Source organism: Poecile atricapillus, chromosome 2 (genome assembly GCF_030490865.1).
Source record: "Poecile atricapillus isolate bPoeAtr1 chromosome 2, bPoeAtr1.hap1, whole genome shotgun sequence".
NCBI classification, from domain to species: Eukaryota; Metazoa; Chordata; class Aves; order Passeriformes; family Paridae; genus Poecile; species Poecile atricapillus.
In genome coordinates, this window is record NC_081250.1 from 131,482,145 (window position 1) to 131,495,949 (window position 13,805).

The following is a 13,805-nucleotide window of genomic DNA, read 5'->3' on the forward strand; positions in this document are numbered from 1 at the left end:
TGTCTCTTTGTGATAATGGAATCACAATGTGAAGAAGGGATTACATAGCAGATGCAGAGATTTTTGGCATGAGACCCCTTCAAGTGACTTTACACTTTACTGCAATGAGCAGGTTTTCTTCAGGTGACAGACTACGGACTCTGGCCTCTTCCATGAGAACTGAGAGCACTTGGCCATGAAGTGTACAAAATTTCTGTTATATTTTCTTTTCTTTACAGGCCGAGATACTTGTCTACAGGCTGAGAGGTAGCATTTAACGCAGGCTCCTGTTCTAGAAAAGTAGGAAAGAGGAACTGTGGAGGGAAATCTGCAAGAATTTTCTCGTTCACTTTGAGGAGAATAATAGCTCAAATCAATCATCTTTAGAGAGCTGCAACATGTGCCTAGGTTGTAGGTGGTCAGATGTACTCTCTGGTCCATGAAGATTCCAAACCCAGAGCTCACCTTCTACATTTTTGGTGTGTTAATCACCAAGGGAGATGCTGAAGAAATGGATTCTCTGATCCTGAAGACCAGGATCTGGAATAAAACACTGCAATATGTTTTTCACCTGGCCACTGGAAAAGCAGCCTGGATTGAATTGGAACTAAATTATCTGTCTTTCCTGCCCCAGTCATTGACCTTGCTTTTGAAAAGACAGTAAGTGTAGAGAGTCAGTCACCACAGCAAGAGAAAGCTACAAAACAGAACTCTGCATTAATTCTTTTCCCTGAGTTAGAGACTTTCAATCCCTTCATCAAAGTATTTGCAATTCTCATTTCAAAGTCATGGAAATAATAACTAATACTGAGTAAGAATAATTAGATATATTTAATCAAAAGCTAGAAAATGTGGTAAACAGCCATTAGCAATGATATTTCTGATTACCTTACCGTGCCAGAAAAGGCGGTTAACAAAGCGCAGTTACTATTCCAGATTTCACATTCCCAAGTGAAAACTGTAGCAAATTCAAAATGGGTCAATGAATAGTACATTATGAAGTTTCTTTGGAGAACTTTGAAATCAGATCCTGTGGCATATGACTGCATCTATGTATTCTTTAGTGGCCAGGACACACAGTCAGTCAGGAGGTTAAGAAAAAAACCCTGCTCTTAACCTCAAGCCATTAACACTCGTTTGATTAACTGAATCATGAGGGTTGGTTGTGCTCTGGTGAGCTGTAAACAAAACCCCTTGTGTAAATATTCACTCAGATAAGAAGTAAATTCACTGTGGCTGCATTTCTGCCATTTCCACCCACTCACATGTGCGCTACAACCACTGCATTTCAGGGTCACCTAAAATGAATATTAAACTTGAAAATAGGTGTCATTCCACAGACAACAAGCAGTCACTTTCATAAAAGTATTGTTCTATCTGACCAAATATTTGGTGAAAACTAGGCAAATTCTATGGTATGTCACAACATGGAAACCAGTAATCTTTGAATATGGCAAGTTACAAAGAGTTTTTCTGTCTGGGAACAGTGGTCAGCAAACCAATCCTATCTGCACTTATCACCAGTGCCTGTGCACATGGCCTCCATGGGCAAATCATGTTGGGAAGTCTGAGCAAGGCAACCTATGAAGAAACAAAAGATGTTTTTCATGAGAAAATAGAAATTATCTGTTTTGCTGGCAGTCATCTATTTCTGATAGAAATCCTGGTAGGACCAAATATTCGAAAAAGATTTAGCTAAAGAGAGAAAAGATGCTTTTCAGCTTCTCTGGGAAGAAGTCTGCATGGAAGGAACCACAAAGATAGGTATAAGACTGTTCTTACAGATTAAAACCATTGTCCCAAGTACCTGAATACCTTTTCTACACTTGTTAAATAATCTGTAATAATTACCAACAGCACTGAGAAGACCAGAACATCCCATCCTGCAACCTGTCAGCTGCACATTGTATATGTATAGGACAAATAGTTTGGGATCAAGGGCTTTTGATCTTCTCTCCACACATCAAATGCTCTGCTCCTTTTACACATTAACTGCTTTGATTTCCTAGTTGGGTTAGGAATTACATGGCTGTCAACCAAGGCATGGGGCTTTGTCTTTGAATTTCCTATATTCTCATTTTTAACAGTATCTTGAACTACTCTTGCTTTCAATGGGAAAAATAACTTACTGGAAAATTTTAGGAAGCAAGACTGAAAGTTTAAAAAACAAACCCAAATAACCACCTACATTTAAATATTTCTGCATTATTTGCATTACTGTAATATAAAAGGATAGGAAAAGAAGGAAGAAATGGCTGGCTTAATCTAAGCTCCCCACTTATATTGTATCAAGGTTGATCAAAATATCTCAGTAGGGATTGCTTCTAGAGTCTGCCCTTATTACCATTTTAGGGTTACCCTGCAGGAGTTCTGCTGTGTTTTTCATTCTTACTCAGAGGCAGCAGGTTTTTCTGTCTCTATGTACAGTACCACTTAATAGATTGAGGATGTAAGGAATTTCCTGGCATGTAAACAGAACAATGTAGTAGAGAGGGTAGATCATTATTTATAATACATTTCCACTAAATGCATCTCAATTCTTACACCATTTTGATTTCACTTACAATTTTCTGTCTGCTAATTCCTGATTATGTCAGGATTATGTCCTTTTCCATTTCATTATTTGCTCCTATTTCTTTCACTTCTCCTTTGACCCTTCATTCCCCCTTGACTCCTTTGTATTTCAATTGTATGACATGGTTTTCTTCTCCCTCTAGTTCCTTTCATTCCACTCTTCTTTGTTAGCTTTTCCCTCTGTTTCTTCATGTTGTCCTCTTCTTTGTCCTCACATCCTTCACTTTTTAGCAAATTGCCACATTGCTGTGAATTACCGGGGAAGATTAGAGATGTATGTCCTTTGAGGATAGTGGAATTTATCAAGAATCAAGTCTATGAATGAAAGCCAGTTTCTATTCAGGAAGAAGAAGGGAAAAAAAAAAAAAAAAAAAAGTTAGAAAAGAGAGAATTATTTGAAGACTGGAAGTCAGCTTAGGAGTCAAGGTAATAGGCTCTACTTCGGCTCTACTGCAGGCTTGATGAGTGACCTTGAGCAAATTACCCAACCTACATGTGCCAGGATGAGCAATTTACCTACCTGCTAAAATTACCATAACAATATTTCTGTCTTAGGAGTGCTGCAAAGTTTAATTAAGCTTGGTAAGCACTCAAACATTCTTCATTTAGTAAAATTACCCTCATTATGCATTAACCCACCATGACATTTTTCAGGCAGTAGGTGTCTTATCTTTCCTCTTCTAGACTTGAGAATGACACTATCCTTCAGCTACATTTAGCCAATAATTAAATTATTTTGGAAAATATATTAATTGGAGCTGGAATTACAGCAATTTCTTGAAATTTCTAAAATAGCTTTGAATATCACAAAACCCCTGAACAGACATGCGGCTGCACAGCTCACCCATCTCCTTTCCATAACACAAATTCCTCATCTGTCTGCATAAAACTGCCTTCAACCCACCTTTCCTTATCATAGGACATGCCCAGAGGCTCAGATGTTACTTAATTGTTGACACAAATAAATTTGGTGACTCCACACAGAAAAGATTTGTCCATGTAACCTCTCCAAAAATTCCTTGGAAAATGATGGGATGCCTCAGCTTCCATGGCACACCTGTGCCATGTTTTTCGTGATGGTTCTTCACCCCAGGAGCAAGGCAGCAGCTAGCAGCCTGCCACTCTCACTGCAGAGGGCATGACAGCAGGTCATGGGGCTGTGTCACCCAGGCTGTCCGAGGTGGCCAGGAGTCCCCAGCTCTGTCTGTGCAGCTGTTTTGTCAGTAATATTATAATGTATAATATAATAAAGAAAACCATAATAATCTTCAGTTTCATGTGATAGTCAGGATAGTGGAAGCATTTTGAAATTGATTTCCACACTTTGTCTTGTATAAGCACCTTTTCACAGTAATTCAGCTACACACATCAGAAAGAGGACTAGATTTTAACACAGCTTTGCACAAGGATTTTGCACAAATGAAATCCAGTAAATTGTTTTTATAAGAAGTGGATGCACTTATTTTGATTTATTTCTGATACAAAAGCAGACTGACATTTTGTTCGTAACTAAACCACACCCCTGAAGATATTTCCAAGTTACTTCTTTCTATAAAGATCCGGATAAGATCTCATTTCTGAAGCTCTTGGCTGACATGGCTTTCTTACAAATCCCTCCTCCCTGAAAAGGGAAACTAAAGCCTACTTCTCCTATGCATCTCAAAGGGAAATTCAGTACCTTTTTGTCTGACTGTTTATCATTTCTTGCAAATACTCAAATCCATTTCCTTTGGAAAAATTTGTCTTTGTATGACAGGCATACAAATAGGTTTTATTATAGTACTCTATTCACTGGTGCAGCTTAGCCTGGAGATAAAAAGGAATTCATTTTCTAGATTTTTCCCAAATGTCAGCTATATATTATCAGAGTTCTTAACTTAAGAAGAATGGGCAAATGAAAAAAAAAATATGAACCAATATATTATATCTGACTTCATGTTAGTGACCAAGAGCCAAAATTTACCCCCCAGTGAACTGAATCAAAGTAGAATCAGGATTGAAAGATTAGGCAGAAAAACACCAAGTTGTCTGAATTTCAATAATAGTAACTTAGACCTTGCAATCTTCTAAATATTAATAGTGAACTCCGCTCACTGACTTAACCATACTGCGGTGTATGTCCTAAAGGTCAGGAAAATTGGATTTTCTTTTCCCCCCTATTTTTTTCCTTCAGCAATCTTTGATATATAGTCAAGATTTTAAAAAAAAACAAAACAAACCAAACAAAAAAATTACCTTTATTGCACTAGGACATTTCTACCCCTGTAAAGCAAAGCAGCTTCTCATGACAGTGAAGAAACTCCTGATTACTCTCTTTCCTATTGTTTTTTGCTGAAACTTGAAGGAAACCATTCAGTGCAGGAGCCTCTTCAGACATGATTGCTGCAGCTACTTTTCCCACCTTGTCAACATGTCAACATGTTACCTGTCAACACATGATTTCATTTTATAGGACTGTTATTCAGCCCTATACAATTAGGACCAGATCCCAGCAGATGGCTTCTTTCATGGAGGGTACCCATGTTGGCCTCCTCTCCTCTCCTCTCCTCTCCTCTCCTCTCCTCTCCTCTCCTCTCCTCTCCTCTCCTCTCCTCTCCTCTCCTCTCCTCTCCTCTCCTCTCCTCTCCTCTCCTCTCCTCTCCGAACCTCTCCGAACCTCTCCGAACCTCTCCTCTCCTCTCCGAACCTCTCCTCTCCTCTCCGAACCTCTCCTCTCCGAACCTCTCCGAACCTCTCCTCTCCGAACCTCTCCTCTCCGAACCTCTCCGAACCTCTCCGAACCTCTCCTCTCCTCTCCGAACCTCCCCTCCCCTCCCCTCCCCTCCCCTCCCCTCCCCTCCCCTCCCCTCCCCTCCCCTCCCCTCCCCTCCCCTCCCCTCCCCTCCCCTCCCCTCCCCTCCCCTCCCCTCCCCTCCCCTCCCCTCCCCTCCCCTCCCCTCCCCTCCCCTCCCCTCCCCTCCGAACCTCCTATGGCAAACTTATACCCACTAACTATGGCAAACTTATACCCACTTTCCAAATTTTCCAAATTTCTCTTTGCAGTAATCTGCTCATAGCTCAAGATACTTCAACTTGTGCTGACTGGGAGGTGTTCCAACAGTATGATTTGTGGCACCAGAGTGGTTCAGATGCATCAGCCGCTGCAGAGGTTGTGCTGATTATCAGAGATAGATAGAAGACGGGTAGAAAGTTTCACATAGTCAATGGAAATCAGGGTAAATACATTTAGAAACAGAGTAGCAAAAATAAAGGGGGGGGAAAAAAAAAACCAAAAACAAAAAACAAAAAAACAAAAACCCTGAGGATTCCTGCTGCCTGCTTCTACCCTCCCAGTGTCTCACCTTCAGGAGCTGGACTGAGGAAGCAAGAAGTGACTCCAGCTGCAGTGAAGGCACTCATGTAACTCATGGCTCCAGGAGCATGTTGATCCAGGTGTGGACTGGATGATTCTGCAGGCTGGACTGCTCACTCATTTTTGAGGCTCCGCTCTCAAAAGGAAGCATAACTCTTATTAAATAACTGAGTGCATTGCTGCCTTTTAGCATAAAGGAGATATAAAATGGCACTCCCAGGAGCACCCATCTTTTCATCTCACTACTGAGTTGCAGACAAATTGCCTCAAATACAAGGTTAGTGTAAGTTTAATTGACTGTAATGGACATGATGTACACATGGCCCTCATGGGGGACTTCAGCCACCCCAACATCTGTTGAAAGGACAACACAGCAAGGCCCAGCAAGCCAGGGTGTTCCTGGAATGCATTCATAACTTCCTTCTCCAAGGGGTAGAGAAGCCCATGAGGAGAGGTGCTATGCTGGACCCTGTTCTCACCAACCAGGAGGTGCTAGTGGAGAACATGAAGCTCAAGGGCAGGCTTGGCTGTGGTGGTCATGAAATGGGGGATCCTTAGATCCACAGTGCTGTGAGGAGGGTGCTCAGCAATCTTACTTCAGGAGGGAAGACTCTGGCACCTTCAGAGATCTGCATGTTAGAGTAGCATGGGATAAAGCCCTGGAGCAAAGAGGACCCAAGAACAATGGTTAATATTCAAGGACCAACAGCTCTAAGCCCAGGAGTGAGCTTCCCAACAAAGAGGAAGGCAGAAATAACAGGAGGCCTATGTGGATGAGCAAGGAGTTCCTGGACAAAGCTCAAACACAAAAAGAAAGCCAGCAGAGGGTGGAAGTAGGAACAGCAACTTGGAAGGAATATAAAGACATTGTCTGAGAAGTCATGGATCAGCTTAGAAAAACTAAATACCTAATAGAATTAAATTTAGCCAGGGATATCAAGCTTCTATAGGTATGTTGTCAATAAAATAAAAAATAAGGAAAATGTTTGTCTTTTTTTTTGTGTGTTCAGTGAGCTAGAAGATTATTAAGTATTCTATGTTTTCTGACAAAGAACACATAGAAATTTGCATTAAAATGCATTTTGTAGAGCTGCTTCTGTTGCCTTTAAGGCACACTCTTTAAGCTATTTGTGTCCTTCTTTCCCCTAAGGATCAGAAATTAGGAAGCAGTGATGTCAGAGGCTCACAGGTATAGGTAGAAGTTGTCCCACACATGCACTGTTCTGTTCTGCAAGATCCTGATGACATGGTAGACCTGGAAAAAGGGCTAGAGGTGCCTCCACATACTTGGAAAGACAGATGATTAAACAAGCTGAAAGAACCTGAGAACATGTCTCAGACCTGCCCCCAAGAAACCTGAAATCCAGGCAACCTGAGATTCTGGGTCATACTGATGATCTTTGTTTTCTTTTAACTGTACTGAATGTGGTGAATAATAGCCAATGCTGCTGGCTAAGAGTAGAATTTTCTGCTGAGTGCCTTTCTTTTATAAACATCACCATTTGAGTCTGTAAAATAGAAATGCTTTGGACATGTGGCAATACTCCAGTAGAAGACTTTTATGCAAGCCTTTGAGTATAGCTGTGTGTGTACAGACACGTGGAGAAATGGGAGGCAGAGAAAGAGGCTTTTAAATATATTCTCTATCATTCTCACTCTTTATGAATTCTAATTTGTAAAGGATCATTGAACTATAAGTCATCACTATAATAAAGTTTTGAAAATTTGATATAGAAGAAGAAGTTATGCCTAAATAGCTTCAAGACTAATCTGTGGCTTTTAAATTTTTACTGACCATTAAAAACTGGTTAGTTTTTTTTTCCCACAGAAAGTTCCACCATTTTTATCAGCTCTACTTCTGAGTAAAGTAAATGTCTCCACTATTTATTCTTAAGGCAGTGTTTGTGGTGAAAACATAAACATATGGACTTAGATTCTGCACTAAATGTAAAACTCCAGAAGTTAGGCATGATTTTGAAAGCTCAATGAACCCTAATAGGCATTTTATTCTGCCCTAAGCTGTGCACGAAACCCAAGTACTAACCTGAATTTTGCATTTCAATAGATGACAGTGTCTAAAAGTGCCTAACTCCCTGTTGTGAATCCATCCAGCTAAGGACAGAAAATTTATAAAAAGCCCCTCATTGCATATGATAGAATCTATTTGCCTCATAATTGTAGTCCTGGTTCTATAAAGAGACCCCCAGCAGTTGCTAATTGCATCTAGAAACCTCATTACATTACACCAATTGGATTTTTAATTAGAAATGCAGATGGTAACTCATTTATTACTGTTGTAAGATCCAACTGGGAAAGAAATTTCAATTCGTTTTGGATGCATTCACCTTTTGGATGCTGGAAGAGAATGAGAAATGAGAATGATAAAACTGTCTTTCAATAAAGATGTACTATTGCAGCAAGGCTGGAGGTCACAAGAAGTAAAAAGAAAAAGCATCAGTGAAGCCAGTTTCAGAAAAATAAAGAGCCCTACAAAGAGTTCTGCTGGGATACTTAGCTGGGTAGTTGAAAAGTGAAAAGCTAGCCAAAATGATTTTGTATAGTTACTAATATTCCCTTTTCTGTTCTTTTGAATGGAGAGAATGCAGGTAAGCATCTCAGCCTACAGCTGAAATTCACTTGTGCCTGTATTCCTTTTCTCCCTGTACAGAAAAGAAGACCATCATGCCCTTTTTTACACTGACAGCACTATAGAACCTGTGAAGTCTGTAGTGAGCTGATGTGCCCAGTGCCAATCCACATCCTGCTCCCAGTCAGAGCCATGGCAGGACCCAGCAATGTCTTGATTACACCACAGATGAGGTTACAGTCTTGAGCTTCAGGGACTGGTCATGACAACCCAGACTGCCAATTTTCTCTGTTTGCCTTGTCCTTTCAGACTATAAATTCTTCAGGAAAGTGGCTTTCACTGTCTATGTGTTTCCTCAGCCTGGAACAAAGCAGACTTTGACACAGACAGTGAGATCAACCACTACAGCACAGCTCTTCCCTCTGGAGGTTTAAGTGCTTCTCCCCTATTTTCTCATCAGCTGAGGCTTCTCATTTCACTTGTTTTGTTTAGAATCATTTTCTCTGTTTCTTCCACTTGTATGCCATCAGGAAAAAGTGTTATTTTTTCACTGTAATGAAGTCACTAGAAAATAAAATGCCATTAGTTGGTGTCAACCTGAAGAGGCGAGCTCTATCAGCATTTTGGATACTTGGTACAGCAGCTGAACTGCTTCTGCTACAGACACATTTGAGTGTGAATCTCTGTCAAGTGGTCCTAATAATAAGTCTTCTTGTCTGCAAATTGTGTGAGCACAGAGCTAGTCTCAGATCAGAAAAAAGTAACACAGCAAGGACACAGATTCTCTTAAAGTCTTCCATTACCCTTCAGGAAAGTGCAACCTTTCCTCTTCCCACATTTTTTTCACAGTAATGCTACAATTTCTACTGAGAGTTTGGGTGTTTAAAAGGAATTAAAAGCTTTTACTTCAATTGATAATGTGAATTATTAGAATTACAGTTATGCTTTCAGAAATACTTTTAATCTTTTACAAGTAAATATCAGAGCCTGCTACACATTATTCTGGGTAAGTGAATGGTTGTCATGCTTTCTTTCTGTGAAACCAGAAAATTAAATACAGGCACCAGATAAGGAGCTAATCCTGCTACAGCTGGAGAGAGACCATTTTCTTTTCTCTTTGAGTAAGATGGGAGCAGGAATAGCCTCACTGGCTTCTAAAGAGCTGTTTCCTTTCGTTGGCATGTTACTTCACATCAGGAAAAGTTGAAAATGCCATATATAATTTAGATCATTTGATGAATCCTGTTCTAAAATCCTGGTGTTAGTTGCTTTAACATGAGCAAATTTAAGCCATCCAGCCTGCCTTTTTGTATTATATTTTTCCTGCTTTCTTTGCCTAGTAATAAAAAAATTAATAAATAAATCATCAATCCACTTGGCATAAAGTTTCACTCCAGCACAGGTACTTGAGGTTTACTGAAAGCAGGCCTGCTGCTAAGATACTATTTCGCTGTTCTGATTTTTAAAAAATTGCTATAAAAAGCAAAATTATGAACTTCTGGAACAAAGTCTGTTAGCATGAGCATGGTAGTCTTGCTAAATTTTGACAGCTGTGTTCACCGCATTATTTGTCAGTTGCACTTGAGATGCTGCAGATCAAGGAGACTCCCTCCTGTGTCCTTGGAGCTCAGAGGTAACCAAAGTAGTTTCAAAGGGTAACAGTTGCTATCCAGACCAGCTTCACAAGGGAAGAATGAGAGGTGAATGAAAAGCAGGAAGAAAGGAAACCACAGCAAATGGAAGATTGCTCTTTTTTTCTGATGTATTTTCTATTCATTTTGTATTGCACAGGAAGGTCAGGGTACAGTGGGATGATCATAGTGGGCTGTGCATAAAAACAAGTTCTTTTCTGTAGGATCCCCACTCGTCTTTGCAGAAGTCATCAGGCAGTGAATGGCTCAGGAGAGCTCTAGGAGAAGTGACTGCCATGGGGTGCATAAAGCTGAATGCTGCCTTGGAGAGCTGGGCTGGTGCAGCATTCTACTCACAGGCTGATAGATTGCATGATCCTCATGCAATGAAACACAGGATGAAACTCCTGGAGGTGTAACGAAAAAAAACTAGATTAATTATTCTGCACTTAAAGAAATTAATTTTAGAATCATAACAAACACTGAATTGCATTTTTACAAAGATTCTGTCACTTGATAATCAAGCATGTTTACTAGCCTCTGTTGTGAAAACTATGCACCTTGGACCTAGAAGCTGCATTAGCTAGTTAAGAAGAAAGTTATGGAGTGCAGGTAAGTGAGCATTTTTACAGATTTGTCATGCATGTTGCCTTGATTTCCTAAAAAGGCACCATTACAAAATACACTGTTCCTCTACGTGCTTGTCACAAATATCATCGTGCATCAATGAAGTCAATCCATCAGCATATCTCTTTCTCTGAACAGCTTAGCAAAAGCAAGAAAATATTACACATAGAAATTTCTATTGAGTGCATGCATATGAATCGTTAGCATGTTGCTTTGGGACTATAAATCAGGGTAATTTTGGAGATATAACAAATAGTAAAATTTAAAAAATTCACTGATGCACATTCACTTGAGTTACTAGCAATAAATGGAGAAAGGGGGTTAGCTTAGTTGCTACTGCACTATCTCAGCTACAAAAACTACAAAAAATGTGAATGAATACCCTTTTGGGGTACCTACCTCCAGATATACAAGGCACATACCTGCAGGTAGGCAATTATATGGTCTTTTTCTTTACAAGTTTCAACATCAGAACAATTATTTTTAACTTTGAAGGCAAGGATCACCATGGAAACATAATGAGGTATGAGAGTGATCTGACTGATTGACAGTGTTACAGCAAAAGAAGATTGACATGAAATGCAAAGATAATATTCACACTGTTCTAAAATTCACACAGTTTCTCTAGTAGCTGAATCATTTGGTTTCATTTTCCAGACACTAATGTTACATGAGATTTTCTTGTCCTTATTCAAGAGGAATGTACTGCAGAGGTCACATTTTCTCTCTGACACGTTGTCAGTCACAGGGATGGTGAAAGAACTGAGGAGTTTTCTGTTTAGGTAACAGAAGGATAAGACCCAAAAGAAAATATTTATGTCTCTGTTAAGTGTAACCCTGCTACAAATCTGTGTGTTAGTTTGGTCTTATGGAATCATAGAATCATTAAGGTTGGAAAAGACTGGCAAGGTCGTCAAGTCCAGTCTTTGAACACCACCATGTTAACAGAACCATAAGCTTTGTAAGTGCCAATTCCAGTCATTTCTTGAACATTTCCAGAAATTGTGACTTCACTTCCTCTTTGAACAGTCTGTTCCGATGCTTAACTACCCTTCCAGTGAAGAAATTCTTCTTGATGTGAAACCTGAATCTCCCCAGCACTGACTGACACCATTTCCTCTTGTCCTGTCACTTGTTACCTGGGAGACAAGACCGACCCAACCTCATGGCTACAGCCTCCTTTCGGGGGTTTGAAGAGAGTGAGAAAATCCCTCCCAGGCCTCCTCTTCTCCAGTCTAAGCACTGAGAGCTCCCTTAGCAGCTCCTCACAGGGTTTGTGCTCCAGACCCCTCACCAGCTCCATTTCCCTCCTCTGGACACGCTCCAGCCCCTCAATGTCCTTCTTGTTCTGAGGGGCCCAGAACTGGACACAGCACTCGAGGTGTGGCCTCAGCAGTGCCAGTACAGGGGGACAATCCCTGCTCTGCTCCTGGCAGCCACATTTCTGATCCAGGCCTGGATTCCTTCCTGGCTACATGGGCTCACTGCTGGCTAGTCTTCTCAATACTAAAGCTAGATGAAGTGTTGACCACATTTCTCTATGGAAACACAGAAGGTACTTGCAACCTTCAAATGCTTTGCAAATGCATTGTGGTTTTGTCAAGTTTTTCAGTGCAGGGGAAGGTCAAGAATGGAAAAATGCTGGCAGAATAGTTATTTCAGCTGCTCATTTGGAAATTAACTTCTGTTTTGGAATGCCAAGCCATTTCATTTTTTCTTATAATATACTCACAGCATTTAAAGAAAATATTCTCATCCATCGTGAATAAAATATTTCATTCCATCTGAAACTGTATTTTTCATTTCCTTGTTCACATTAAAAAAAAACAACAACCTTTGACTATTTTAAATTTAGCCTGATCTGACTGCCTTGAACTAGAAATATAAAGGAAAGAAGTAATTGTTTCCATTTCTTGAATTCATAGTTTCAAGTGCAAACCTTCATTTTCTGCCCTTGCTATAAGGTAAATTTATACATCTTATGAAAGAAAATTCTTCCAGTCTCACATGAGTTGTAACTTAAGAAGATGCCTTAATTTCTGTGAACAACCAAACAGGGGACTAATGCTATTAACCTGTCTATGATCTGAAATCATGTAAAGAGGGTTGGATTTGCCTGTTTGCTCTGAGCTGCTAGCTCAGCCCTGGCTCACTTTGTCCCATGGCTCCCTCTAGCTCATGTCCTTCTGCTCAATCATTGACTGCCTCATTCACTAGCACTTAAAAAAGTCTAAAGCATATGAGCATATTTTTCTTCATTCCATAGTGCTCCCTTTTCTATTTATTAGTTGACCTATTTTTGCTAAATCTACTCATTATTCTGGACAATTTTTCAGCTCCCAAAGCACTGGGTACATGCTAAGTCTTTAAACTAGCCGAGAGCTAGAGTTGGTATAGGCAGAAACAAAATTCAGGAACTCAGTTTTCAGTCCTTACTCTATGACTTTAGGCCAAAAAGTCTGATGTGAAGTAGTCACAGGACAACAAAATAATCACTTTTAAGATAGTTCAAGTATGACAGTGATGCAGATGTTAAGCCCTGACCACAAGGGTCCTTCATGTCATGACCATTTCTGTTTTTCTCTTTGACAACAAGCAAAGAATAAACTCCCATTACCTCACTGAAAAGCCCATAGGGAGCCAAGCCTGATGTTATATCAACTGTGGATATTCAGTGGCTTATTTCTGTGGTATGGAGACCTATGGGATTGTGCACATTCTTCCTGTAACAATGCCTTCATCTCATTCTTGGTGCCAAGTCCATCATCATGTGACTAACATGGAATGCCTTGTAGGGGAAAGGCTCGTGGCTGCTCTGTGTCTGATCCATGTCCGTTCTGTCAGGAAAGCCAGACAGAGTGTACCCTATGGACTTCACAATGCAGTCTCTTAGGAGTACGAGTGGCTTTTCTGCTCTCTTAGTAACTGTTGTACCAAAGAAGAACCTAGAGTGGGAATCCTGCGATAAATCTGTGCCATGGTTCAGTGGGAGCACAGCAGAAGGAGCTACAAGGCATCTACAAGGCACTTACAGGGGGAAAAGGAGAGAAGAAAT